At 37.1% G+C, this 12,913-nt stretch overlaps 1 protein-coding gene across 9 annotated transcripts in view; it reads right to left on the bottom strand.

Moving 5' to 3' along the window:
* SLC4A4 (solute carrier family 4 member 4) overlaps window positions 1-12,913 on the bottom strand; it is a 523,229-nt gene that overhangs the window by 221,495 nt on the left and 288,821 nt on the right. The gene's annotated exons all lie outside the window — the stretch shown is intronic.

Raw genomic sequence — 12,913 nt, forward strand, 5'->3', positions numbered from 1 at the left:
GGAAACCAATGATACTGTAGCACATTTATCAACATATTGAAAGTTGCAAGTTCATGAACCCCAGGATAAGAACCCCTGACCTAGAGGATAAAAAAGTATCTTTTCTCCTGGTTAGTGATTCTCTTACATTTCTCTGCCAATTCCAGTTAGCCTCACTGCACTAAGATTTTATCCCAAGTGAAAATTTCAAGAAATTCAAAAAGAATCCCAAAGACCTCAGACCTGGCACTTCTCTTCAAAAACTGAAGAGGGGAGTTGGAAGACAGATGCAGGGAGTTGATTTTTAAAAAGAATAATTATTAAAGTATAATGACTATAATTTCACCATTTTTCTTAATTAGAAATAAAATTAACAGGAAATAAAATTAATTAATTAATTAAATCTTCAACAGAGGAAGGAGTCTGCTACTGAATTGTGCATTTCAGAATTACTGGTGCTACATGGTGCAGCGGATTGAGGGCCAGACCTAGTGTCAGGAAGATACATTCAAATACTGCCTCAGATACATCCTACCTGTGTGACCCTGGGCAACTCACTTAATTCTGTTTGACTCAATCTCCTCATCTGTCAAATAAATTGGAAAAGGAAGTGGCAAACAACTCCAGTATTTATACCAAGAAAATCCCAAATAGGGTCATGAAGAGTCTGATGTGACTGAGATATGACTAAAAAACAATCTAAACCAAAAAATTAATTTGTTTTAATTTTCTTATCTGCAATACCTGATTACTCTGGTCAGTTTTAAATTCTTTAGACTTTTCTTTAAACTTCCTCTTAAAGTATAAAATGATTTTAAAATCCATAAATATAAAGTGGATCATCTTTGCTTTGATGCTACAGGATATTGTTTCAGAGATCACACCAAATGATTCTTTTTTTTAAAGTATAATGATTCAATGGCATTGTTGAGAGAAATCTTCTGAATGTTATATTTTAGGGAAAGAATTTAATGTGATTCAAGGCACTTGGTGCCCCTGGAATAATAATAGAGGGCAGTGGGTCTGTTTGGAGGAGAAAAGAGCAGAATAACTGAAACATTTCTCAGTTTCACTGACTATGGACTATTCCGCTACCTGCCCTATCTGTTCCCTGGGGGAAAGAAATGGGATTTGATTTGCAAATTCTATTTTGTCTGATCTATTTTCCATCTTTGTAGTGTTATATCAATTTTTAAAAATAGTTTCTCCCTACCTTTGCTAAATAAACTTGATTGATTATTCACTATTTTTATTCTGGATAGACTTTACATATAAGAAGGCAGTATGGTGCTGTGGAAAGAGATATGGCCTCTGAAGACCTGGGTTCAAGATTTACACACACACACACACACACACACACACACACACACACATCCTTACTTTGAAACCTTGGGCAAAACCCTCTATTTCTCAGTGTTTTAGGCATTTCTCTAAATAAACTGGAACGAGGGTACCACCATGCATAGTTTTGGGAAGTTTTCTCAATCCAAGAGTTCCTTATATCAGTGAAATCATAGCTCTAGTGCCTAGCCCTATTTATTTCTGTTTATATTTTATATAATAATAACAACAATAAAAAGAGGAATAACCAGCATTGATATAGCACCTACTATGTGCCAGGTTTTATAATTATCTCATTTGATCCTCACAACAGCTCTTGAAGGTAGGTGCTTTCATCACTATCTCCATTTTAAAGTTGTGGACCTGAGTTAAACAGAATAAGTCTTCACCAGGTTTAATTTGGTTTAATTTTAATTTAATTTAATTTAATTTTAATTTAATCCACAGCTAGTGTGTGTCTGAGGCTAGATTTGAACTTAGATATTTCTGATTCCCTACTCAGGGTTCTAGCCGCTATGCCACCTGGCTGTCTTCCATATTTTTCATACATTTATTATGTGCAGATTATTATTCCCATTAGAATTTAAAGTCCTTGAAGTCTGAAATTCTTTTTCTTTATATCCCTGAACTAGCATAGTGCCTGGCAATTAGTAGGCATTTAATTACTGTTTTTTGATTGAATAATTGATGGGCAATAGTAATATTATCCATTTTTAATTCTGTTAGCCGCTTTCACAATTAAGGACAGATTCTTCTCTAAAATAGGCATAACATACATACCTACGCACACACACAGAGGATGCAGGAGGCTGTAGAAGAGGGAAGATGGCAGTGTAAAGGAACTAGATTTTGAAGGGCTGGATTGAGAGATTCCAGATCAAAGTCAAATTCAATCTGTTGGATTAAGAAGCTGGCAATTGTGCCAAGGATCTTCCCTGAAGACAGGGAAGGCTCTTATGTTCCCCCATGACCTTCCTATTCTTTCTTACCCAAGGATGACAGAAAACTGATTACTCCACCACCTACTCTCTCACTCTCAATACCCAGGCGCCATCTTTTTCTCATAGTGGTAAATTCTATTCACTCAGCAGTTATTTAGGTGTCTGCTCTTTGAACACATTTTTGTGAAGGGGGGGTTCAACCTTAAGAGAGCCCAGAAATACCCTAGAATTCAATTCAATGAATGGAGATAGAGCTTTAGATGATTTTCCCCCTTATGACAGTTTTCACTAGGCATATTTGGTTGGTAAATGGTAAGATGAGTGTTTTGTACCTCTGTGAAAAGTTTCCCCATGAATTGCAGTGGTTTTTATTATGTGGTCCTTGGTTTGGAGCCACCATTTTATCAGTGCTGGGAACTCCTCATGAAAAAGCTCCCTCCAACAATCCAGATCAGCAAGGGTCCTGACACTTCTCCTCTTTGAGAGTTGCCTGGGACATTGTGGGTAAAAACTTGTCTAGAGTCACAGCTCCCTCATGGGCCAGAGACAGGCTTTGACCCCAACAAAGGCAGGATGCATAAACACAACTTTCAGAGAAATGGAAGACTCGTTTAGAAACCTCAAACTACCAGCTGGCTTGTGTTTATGGCCAGTCATTGGCCTACATTATGCAACCCTCCAGCTCAGCATTTTGCCACAAGCAGAAAATGGCCTTTTAGAGCCTCAGTACCAGACAGGTCCTTGGGACATCAATTCTAACTCTATGTGACAAGGACTGTCACATATAATTAATACACTACCTAACACATTGGGTTCAGTAAATTGTTAACAATAATGAAAATCATATCATGCCCCTGATATTAAAAGAATCAGAGGGGAGTCTTGGGCATGGTAGGTAGACTGTCAGGAGATATATAAGGATGCCAATCCTGCAGACGAGGGAATACTAAAGTCACTGACATATCTAATAGGATAGGTGACCATGGCCTGAAAAAATATTCAAGGAGGTAAAAACTATCCAATGTATTTGAAAGCGGTCAATCAAAAAGCAGTTCTTAGAAACTTTCATGGGGCCAAGTGAGGTGGTTCACAAACGTGATCCTTTTCTCCTGGAAGAGACTGAACTTGGGAGATTAGAGCATCCAGTCAGAGTTTTGAATGGGGCCAAAGCCTACTCAAGGGGAATCTAGGTGGTGCAATGGATAGAGCACCCAGCTTGAAAGGAAGAAAACATCTTTATGAGTTCAAATCTGGCCTCAGACACTCACTGGCTGTGCGATGGTGGACAAATCACTTTTCCCTGTTTGCCTCAATTTATTGTGAAAAGAGATGGAGAAGGAAATGGCAAACCACTCCAGTATCTCTGCTAAAAAAAAAAATGGGGTCACAAAGCATTATCTACTTCCTGACTGTATGACCCAGGGCAAGTACTTAATCCTGTTTACCTCAGTTTATTCATCTGTGAAATAAGCTAGAGAAAGAAATGGCAAACCACTGCAGTGTCTTGGCCAAGAAATCCCCAAATGGGACCAGAGTCAAGCACAACTGAAACAACTCAACAAACAACAACAAAACCTAGTCAAAAGTACCCTTGATAAGTCTGCCACCAATAAGGGGAGTCCCACCATAGGGAGTAGGGCCAGGCTTCCTAAAGAGAAGCAAACTAGCCCGGATCAGAAAAGCAAAGCAAGTTAAAGCTCCCAAGGCAACCAGTAATGGGATCAGGCCCCTGAGTGGCTACTGCATTTCAAGCCTAGATAGGAGACCAAATTACATCAATCAATAACTAATTAAAATAAACAACTGGAAAATAAGTATATACGTATAAAATAAGTGGCTGTACTCTCTTCTGTTATTAAACAATAGCTAGAATCTTTCACTGCAGAGTATACTAAAAATTCCTTTTGTATGGTAATTACCAAATTTTTGATAAAAGGTCTATGTTTCTTCAAATCACAGCATTTATCAGGTAATAGTGGAATTATACACTAAATCATTTTGTTTTGTTTTTTTCTTAATGGAATCAAATTTCAGTTTGGTCCTGCCTTTAGAGGTAAAATCAAAAGGAAAATGATTATTTATCTCAAGGTCTCAAAAGTATACTGATAAAATGCCTCCTATTTTAAAGCACATCAGGGGCTTGCTGGCCAAACAGATTTTCACTAATTTATTCAAGAACAAGAGAAGCATTGGACACTTCTGAGTTTTACAAATTAGGAGGCCTACGAAAAAATGTAATTAAGAAAAGTCAAGGCCTATAATTTTACATTGTGATTCATAGTGAATCACAATTCAAATTGGTATTTATAATAGAAATTTACAATCTTTGTACAGGAACAAATTCCAACCACACAATAACAACTTTAGCATAAATTGGATGGCAACTAGTTAATGCATGATCATACCCAACCTAGAAGCCAATGACTGGTTTGTATATAGGTCAAATGCTATTTTCAAGAATTTTTGAATTTTCAAGTTTAGTTATAGTGAGAAATATTGAGAAACACTGTATCTAAGTGCAATGTATTGTGTGCATAATTAAATATATCCACCTGCTTTCCACCCTTTCAGAGAAATTCATTTGGTCTAAAGTTATTTGCCAAAAACAATTATAGATGTCACAGTATCATCTGGTATAGAAAAATATTTAGTGTATGTTTATGAAAAGGCTGTGTGTGTGAGAGGGGGGGGTAGGGAGAGACAGAGAGAGAGGGATGGTGAGAAAGAGAAAAACAGAGAGGGAGGGAGAGGGAGAGAAAGAGGGAAAGAGAAGTAGAGAGAGGTAGAAAAGGGGGTAAGAAAGAGAGGGGGAGAGAGAGAGGAGAAAAGAGAGAGAGGGGGAAGATAGAGAGAGAGAGAGAGGGAAAGAGAGAGAAACAAATAAATTTGGTTCCCCTTCCTCACTTGCAGCCTGTTCTGACTAAACAAATGTCATTGCTATAGTTTTCTTTTCTAAACAAAGTATGTGAAAATTTACACTGATAATAACAAACCTAAAAATTATCATCTGGCTTAAAAAAGCAAACCTTGACAAAAGAACAATAACTTGTTTATAATGTTGGCAATTTGGACCTAATCACAAAGTTGTTCATTATCGTTGCTATTAACGGGTGCTTTTTTGTCCCCAGAGAAGGTATTCAAGAGAAATGAGTGGAAACTGCAAAAAGACCAAGAGAATCCTGATTTTAGGCAAAACTTCCTAATGTTAAGAGCTGTCCACAAGGGGGAATGCACTGTCCAAGGAGGTCTCCAAGCAGCTATTAAGTTCAGTGTTCTTCTCACACAAGTTGGAATAGAAAAATCTAAGGTTCTATGATATAACTTCAATGGAGCGATGCAAGTTACAGATGCCATTTGTTCTAGGCTCTGCAGACCAATTCAGTCCATGACAGGGGCATGATAAGCATCCAATTTGAGCTACAGTCTACAAGTTATATTTGGATGACTCCAATGAGACTCCAATTTCAGACGCTGTTAAAAGTTAGAAAAGTCTCAAGATGTTGAATGAGACATACATTTTCAGATAAAAACAATAAAGGAATTTTTTTTTTGCTTAACTAAGTATATTTGCTAAAAGGGAAAGGGAAAGGTGAGAGAGAGAGAGAAAATAACTTCTTATTAATTGGGAAAAAATTAAGCCTTTAAAGGGAAGTGGGAAATAATTGAATTAAGGATATTGGTATCACTAGCTGAAAAAAAAGTTTGGAAAAATAGCCCTTCTAATGGCTTAAGGACATCACTCTAAAATAAGACCATTCCCTATCCTTCTTCCTATTTCCTTTATGAACTCATTTTCTGGACCATTTTGAAAAATAATTTCTGAGGCAGAGACACTGCTATAGCAGTACTAAATCAGTTAATTACAATTAGTGCCACTTCACTGAATCCTAGAAAATTCTAATAATAAGACAATGAACTATTAAAATGTTAGATATAGACATCTATGAACCCAGTAAAATCCCAGGACTCTCATATTATATATGTCTTGTCCATTTATCCATGAGTGCACCATTAGATTTGAACTTGGAAAATGCTACTGAACATGCACTGACCTTCTTTTATTAAAAAAAAAAATGTAGAGACATAGGGGTAGATGGAACTTCAGAAATTGTCCCTAGCTTTCTGGTTCATGATTTTATAGCAATGTTGTGCTTTCCTGCAGTTAAACAAGAATAGTCCTGTCTTAGAAAGAGATCTCTTTTCTTACTGACTCTTTCTTATTGGTTCTGACCAGTCTCCTTACTATTGGCACATCCCCAAAGCAGCACTACATTGTAGCCTAATGTGAACTTTTCTTGGCAAGAACTAGTCAGATCTGAATCAAAAGCATAGCATCTTTTAAGGTCCTATTACTTAGTTACAATTACTAACAACCTTCAATTTTGATTGGGTTGAAATCAACTGAATTAGAGAAGGTGACAGGCCAGATGATTAACACTATAAGGAAATAAATACTTGGTAGCTGTGTGACTCTGAGCAGATCACTTTGTACCTCAATTTCCTCATCTGTAAAAGCAGGATATTGGACTCTAAGGTCATTTCCAATTCTCAACAGAGGAGAATTCTGGAGCTTTGGAAAGCAGATTGTTCAAGTTTTAGTATAGGCATTTTTATCCAAACAATAGCAAACAATTAGGGCTTCATTAATTATTTTTAATTGCTCATTTAGTTATTTTATTTGATTGCCTAGGCTTAAGAAAGTAATGGAGAAAAATGTTAATAATGTAGATTACACTTAAAAGTCACTACATTTTCTTTTCAAAGCCAGTTAAACATTTACCAGGACACTAATGGTTCATGAAATTGATGTCAAAGTTGTTCTAAGAAATATAGAGACTGTCTTGCTTCACAAAATGGCCCAAATTAAGACTTAGGCTAGCATTTCATTCATTTTACCTGTAAAATGAGAGGTTAAGATTGAGTCTCTCTAAAATGCATTCCAACTCCAAGTTTAAAAAATTACAAAATTTGAGTTAGAGATGTTTTAAAATCAAACTCATACCATATTCTCCCTAAATTCTACAAAGCTATCAATTAGAAAAGAATTGATTTAGGGATGGGAGGGGAAATAACCTTTATACTAAAAAAAAAGGTAGATTTCACAGAATCAGAATATCACATAAGGAAAATGGCAAAGTTTAAGAATAATAAGAATTTTATTTTCTCAAAAGGAATTTATTATAGGAAATAAAAATGAAAATTTGGGTCTTTTTCATTGGCATTTTCACAATCAAGTTCTTACATATGACTCAAAGACTACGTTCTTTCTCCTTTAACTTATTATATGACCTACAGATTTAATTTTGAGCTCTGTCATTGCTCCACTCAATGACCTGAACTGGGTCACTGAACTGCTGAACCTCCATAAAATGGATGAGTAATTACAAGGGCAAAACTAGCTGTTGATTCATATTCTTAAGAGAGTTATATTAAGAATAGCTATTCTTAATTTGGTCGACTTTTGTCTTTTCCTATATAGATTACTCATAGACCATATTTCATCTCAAACTTCCTTCTCTTGATCCTCACTTCCAACACAGACATTTGATTTCTGATGATATTGTTAAAAATGATGGAATTACTACTCAGGAGATGACATACCAAAAGAGAAGCAAATAGGCTAGAAGATACTAAATCTCAGATTCTTAAATAAGAAGAAACTTGATGACAATCTGAATTCCAGTAAGATGTTTCTGCCACCTAAGTAATGAGAATTCTAGAACATTCCCTGTTTCTATGAGCAGAGTTCACTTAAAACACTCTTGTCAATGATTTAAAGGCATGGGGGACACCCTTGGGTCAAGTCTGAAGTGAGAAGGTATATCTAACTTGTTCAATGATAGGGTCAAAATCCAAAAATATCTCAACTGGCTAAAATATTGGATCAAATGTAGTAAGATAAAAGTTAATAGGAATAAATGTAAAGTCAAACTCGGGCTCAAGAAACAAACTTCACAAATATAAGATGAGTGAGAAGAGAGCCAGAGATTTTAAAGTGCTCAGACTAAGTTCTGAGTGTGATATGGAAATCTCCAAAACTAAGGCAGTCTTAGACTGTATTAAGAATAGGATAGTATCCAGAATTAAAAAGATGATAGTACCGTGTACTCATCTTCCTAAAGCACAAAGTTGATATCTTCAACAACCTTGAGGACATTCCAATGCCCATGGCTTGCAAAGCACTTTATACCCATTATTTTGTTTGACTTAATATAAAAGAGGAGCTTCTTCACCTAGCATTCAAAGCCTTCTACAAATAGTCTAATATTATTCCACATCTTCTCTTCCTTCATAGATAAGCTCAAGTAACATTTGCTACATGAACATTTCCCTGTTTGCCTCCCCTGACCCCATCCCAAGCTAAAAATCTTCTCTTGTCTTATGTTCTTATGCCACTTCATCTGGCTTTCTGCTTTTCCAATCATATTTTATCTCATATCATTCTTGTGTGTTGGTCTACTTGACACACTAGTACTTACTAGCTTGTAAACTCTTGAGGGCATAAAAATTGCTGGTCCTTTATATGTGCAATCCCCTGCATGCCTCACACAATACTGAATACAACACTGGGGATTTACTTGGCATAGGGAGCCTCCCAATAAGGAAATTCCTTCCACCTTTGTAAAGATCAGAACCATTTGGGCAATAAAAAGTCTGTGGAATGTTGCCTGGAACACTGAAAAGTTCATGACTTGCCCAGGGTTATACAGTCAATATATATGCCAGAGATGGGATTTCAACTATTCATTTTACAGATAAGGAAACTGAGACCCATACAGATTAAGTGACTGGACAAAAGTTATACAAACAGGAAATACCAAAACCAGAATTTTAATCCAGGTCCTCTGAGTGCCAATTTCCCATATTCTGACTTGGACATAGATCTTCCTGACTTCAGGGCAAGCTCTCTAGCCAATACCTAGGCATTTAGGTGGTACAGTGGTTGGACCTGGAATTAGGAAGAACTAAGTTCAAATCTGACCTCAAATGCCTTTTGGCTTGTTACCCTGGGCAAGTCACTTAACCTCTATTTACCTCAGTTTTTTCATCTATAAAAGGAGGATAATAGCACCTCCTCCACCCCAGGGTTGTTATAAGGATAAAATGAAATAATGTTATAAATGTTTTGCTATGGCACTATATAAATGCAAAAGATTATTACATGACACTGTGCCTTATTGAAAGGTGAAAAGTTTTTTTTCAATCAAAGATGAAGGAGCAGAAAATGGAGTTGGGGTGAAGAAAGTTTTGAGAGTTTGGATAAATGAAATATTCCATCTTTTAGAGTATAGGAAATGATCAAAAGGGTCAAATACACCATGTAGGCTATTTGAACCATCCAAAGATTAATGAAAGAAGGATTGCCAGGATTCATAGGAAAATGACTAGTACAGAGTCATTCTCACAATGGGGCTGACACAAAAAGCCAATAGCTACATGGTTTTTCCTCATATTATTTCAGGGGAAATGACCCAAAATATATCAGCATCCATTTAAAGTATAAATCATATCATAACATATTCTGTTGTTATTTTTAATGAAAAAAATGCTATTTACCTTATGTCCTGTTCAACATATTCAAATGCCTGGATAGAACCCAGTTACTTTAACTGTAGAAGTCTTTTAGCATATTAGGATTATGAATGCAGAGACGGAACAGATGGGTGAATTTAGAGGTCATTAACTTCAACCTATTCATTTTACAGATAAGGAAACTGAGACCCATAGAGATTAAATGACTGGGCAAAAGTTATCCTAACAGGAAATGCCAAAACCAGAATTTTAATCCAGGTCCTCTGAGTGCCAATTTCCCATATTCTGTTACCAAGAGCAAATCAGGAAAAACAGAAAGCATGTCTGAAAATTCCCAATAAACTCCCCAACCTAAAAATTTTCTACAGCCTCCTTATTGAAATAATTCAGAATGATGGCTGATCTACTCATTGTCAGCTGGGGACTGTCCTTCTCAGGGAGAAAAAATTGTTTCTACTGCCCATAATGAACAAACTACACACACTGAATTCCTCTGTAAATTTGGTTAAATTTACCTGAATGTATAGCAACACAAAGGATGACAAATTAATGATGATGCCCAGTGACCAAGGGGGGTACATAGGAAAGCTGAAGACCTAAGTCTTGGATGGGCCAGTCAGTTTTCTTGTCTTTGCTTCATTTTTCTTATCAATAAAAGGGAGTAAATGTTCTGGGGAAAAAATGTGCTGAAGATGGAATAGGTAACAGACTTTGATCTTCTTGGTAACTGGCATTTGGCAGAGAAAGCATTCATGAGGGAGGCATTGCAAACCAAATATACTGGTAGAACACAACAGGGCTTCTCTACGATAGAAATGCAAGGCATGTGGGGAACATTGCCTTATAGTTAGGGGGTAAAATGGAATAGAGAAGGAAACGGCAAGCCACTAGGTATCTTTGCAAAGAAAATCCCAAATGGGATCACAAAGTCAGCCCTAACTAAAATGACTGAACTATCTATCTATCTATCTATCTATCTATCTATCTATCTATCTATCTATCTATCCATCCATCTATCTTTCCATCTATCTATCTATCTATCTATCTATCTATCCATCTATCTATCTATCTATCTATCTTTCCATCCATCTATTTATCTATCTATCTATCTATCTGTCTGTCCATCTGTCTGTCCATCTATCTACCTATTTATTTATTCATCTATCTGTCTATCCATCTAGCTTTCTACATATATATATAATACACAAATATGTATACAAATTTTATCTCTATGTTCACATACACACATATCAAAAATATAACACACAAAAAAATCAAGTGATTTCCAGGGGCAACAATAAATGGCAGGGAATCGGGAATGACCTGATATAGGAGGTAGCACTTGGGCTAAGCCTCAAAGGATATTGGGGATTCCAAAAGACAAGGGTGAAAATGAAAAATATGCCAGGATCTTTAGACATGGGGAACAGTACCTGTCTGCTGTGCTAAGGAAGCTGTGAGATGTCTCTGAGGAAGTTCCAGTAAGCCAGTTTGGCTAGAATGAAAGGTGAATGAGGTGGAATAACGTACAGTATAATAAACTTAAAAGCTGCACTAAGACTGTTGGGGCACCTTATATAATTGGCCTGGAAGCATAGGCTGAAATCTAATTGTGAAGGGAGTTTGTATTTTATTCTAAAGGCAATAGACAGCCACTGAAGTTTTCTGAGCAGGGGAGTGACACTGTCATGCCTGTGCTTACAGAATATCAAGTTGGCAGATTCTTGGACAGTGAGTAAGAAAGAGGAGACAAGGAAACGAAACAGGGTACTATCATGATAGTTGAGTTTAGCCCAAGGGGCTGTGGACGAGTAGAGAAAAGAGGTTGAGGATGTGAGAGTGACAACCTGAAATGATCATTGACTCATGGAGGCTGGTGAACTCACCACGAAAGGGCTTAGAAAAAGAAGAGAGGGGGTCCCAGGATGGAGACCAGGGCAGAGCCACAGGACAGGGAATGAGAAATGGAGACAAACCATTCAGACAGGCAGGAGGGCAACCATAACAGAGCAAAGTTAAGGGAAAGAAGCTACGAAGGAGAGAGTAGATAGAGGAGGAATAGAGAACCAGAAGCTGGACTGAGAAAATAAAGAGTTAATGGTTGACATGAGCCCTGCTAATAGACAGACTAGCATAAAAGACCTCGGGTCTAACAGGATTCACACTCTCCTTGGATCCAGACAAGTATGATACTTAGATTCATATGACAATTAGTGGGCATCATGGATAGAGGGCAGAACTGGGAGTCAGAAAGAACTGAGTTTGAATCCTGCCTCTGACATTTACTAGCTCTATGACTCAAGGCAAGTCACTTGACTTCTGTCTGCCTCAGTTTCTTCATCTGTAAAATGAAGATAATGACAGCATCTGCCACTGAAGGTTATTATCCTTAAGAATATGCTTACAAAGTGCTTTGCAAATGTTCAAGAGCTTTCTTTAGAAATGCTCCCTATGATTAGTATATGCTGAAAATGTGTAATGTAAAATATTTATTTTCAAAGTACCCCCATCCCAACAATAAAGAGAGACCAGCAGAAGTAAAAGAAGGTCTCTCGGAATATCATTTTAAAAGAAGGTAGGGAATGGTTGATCTGGAAGTTTTTGCAAGCACCTTGCTATTAAATCGCACAGGGTTTGGGACTAGCTCCTAAATGAGGAAACTCCCTCTCCCCATGCAACTTGTAGTCTCCACGAGCTGCCTAGAGCACAGAGACATCAAGTGACTTGCTAAGGGTCATCGAGCCCGTATGTGTCAGAAGTCGGGGGACTACAGATTTTGCTGGCTCTGAGACCAGCTCTCTACCCACTATGCCATACTGCTCTCGATTTCTTTTGAATATTTTTCACTCAATTACATGTAAAAACAATTTCAAGCCCCCCACTTCTTTATGAAGTTAAGATTCCATGCTCCCCAAACAATAATAGATGTAGGGATAAAAATACCCATACTTAAAACAACAAATGCATTTCATATGACTAACAAAAGGAAAATCTGAAGGAGAAAGTAAAAAGCAGAAGAGATACCTTCTTCTTTCTCCCTTGGGTCTACCCAACACTGTGCTGTCTCAAAGTCCAGGTCTGAGAGAGCCTGCAGGAGACCCACCTTGGTCATCAGTATA

The sequence above is a fragment of the Monodelphis domestica genome, chromosome 6 (assembly GCF_027887165.1).
Source record: "Monodelphis domestica isolate mMonDom1 chromosome 6, mMonDom1.pri, whole genome shotgun sequence".
NCBI classification, from domain to species: Eukaryota; Metazoa; Chordata; class Mammalia; order Didelphimorphia; family Didelphidae; genus Monodelphis; species Monodelphis domestica.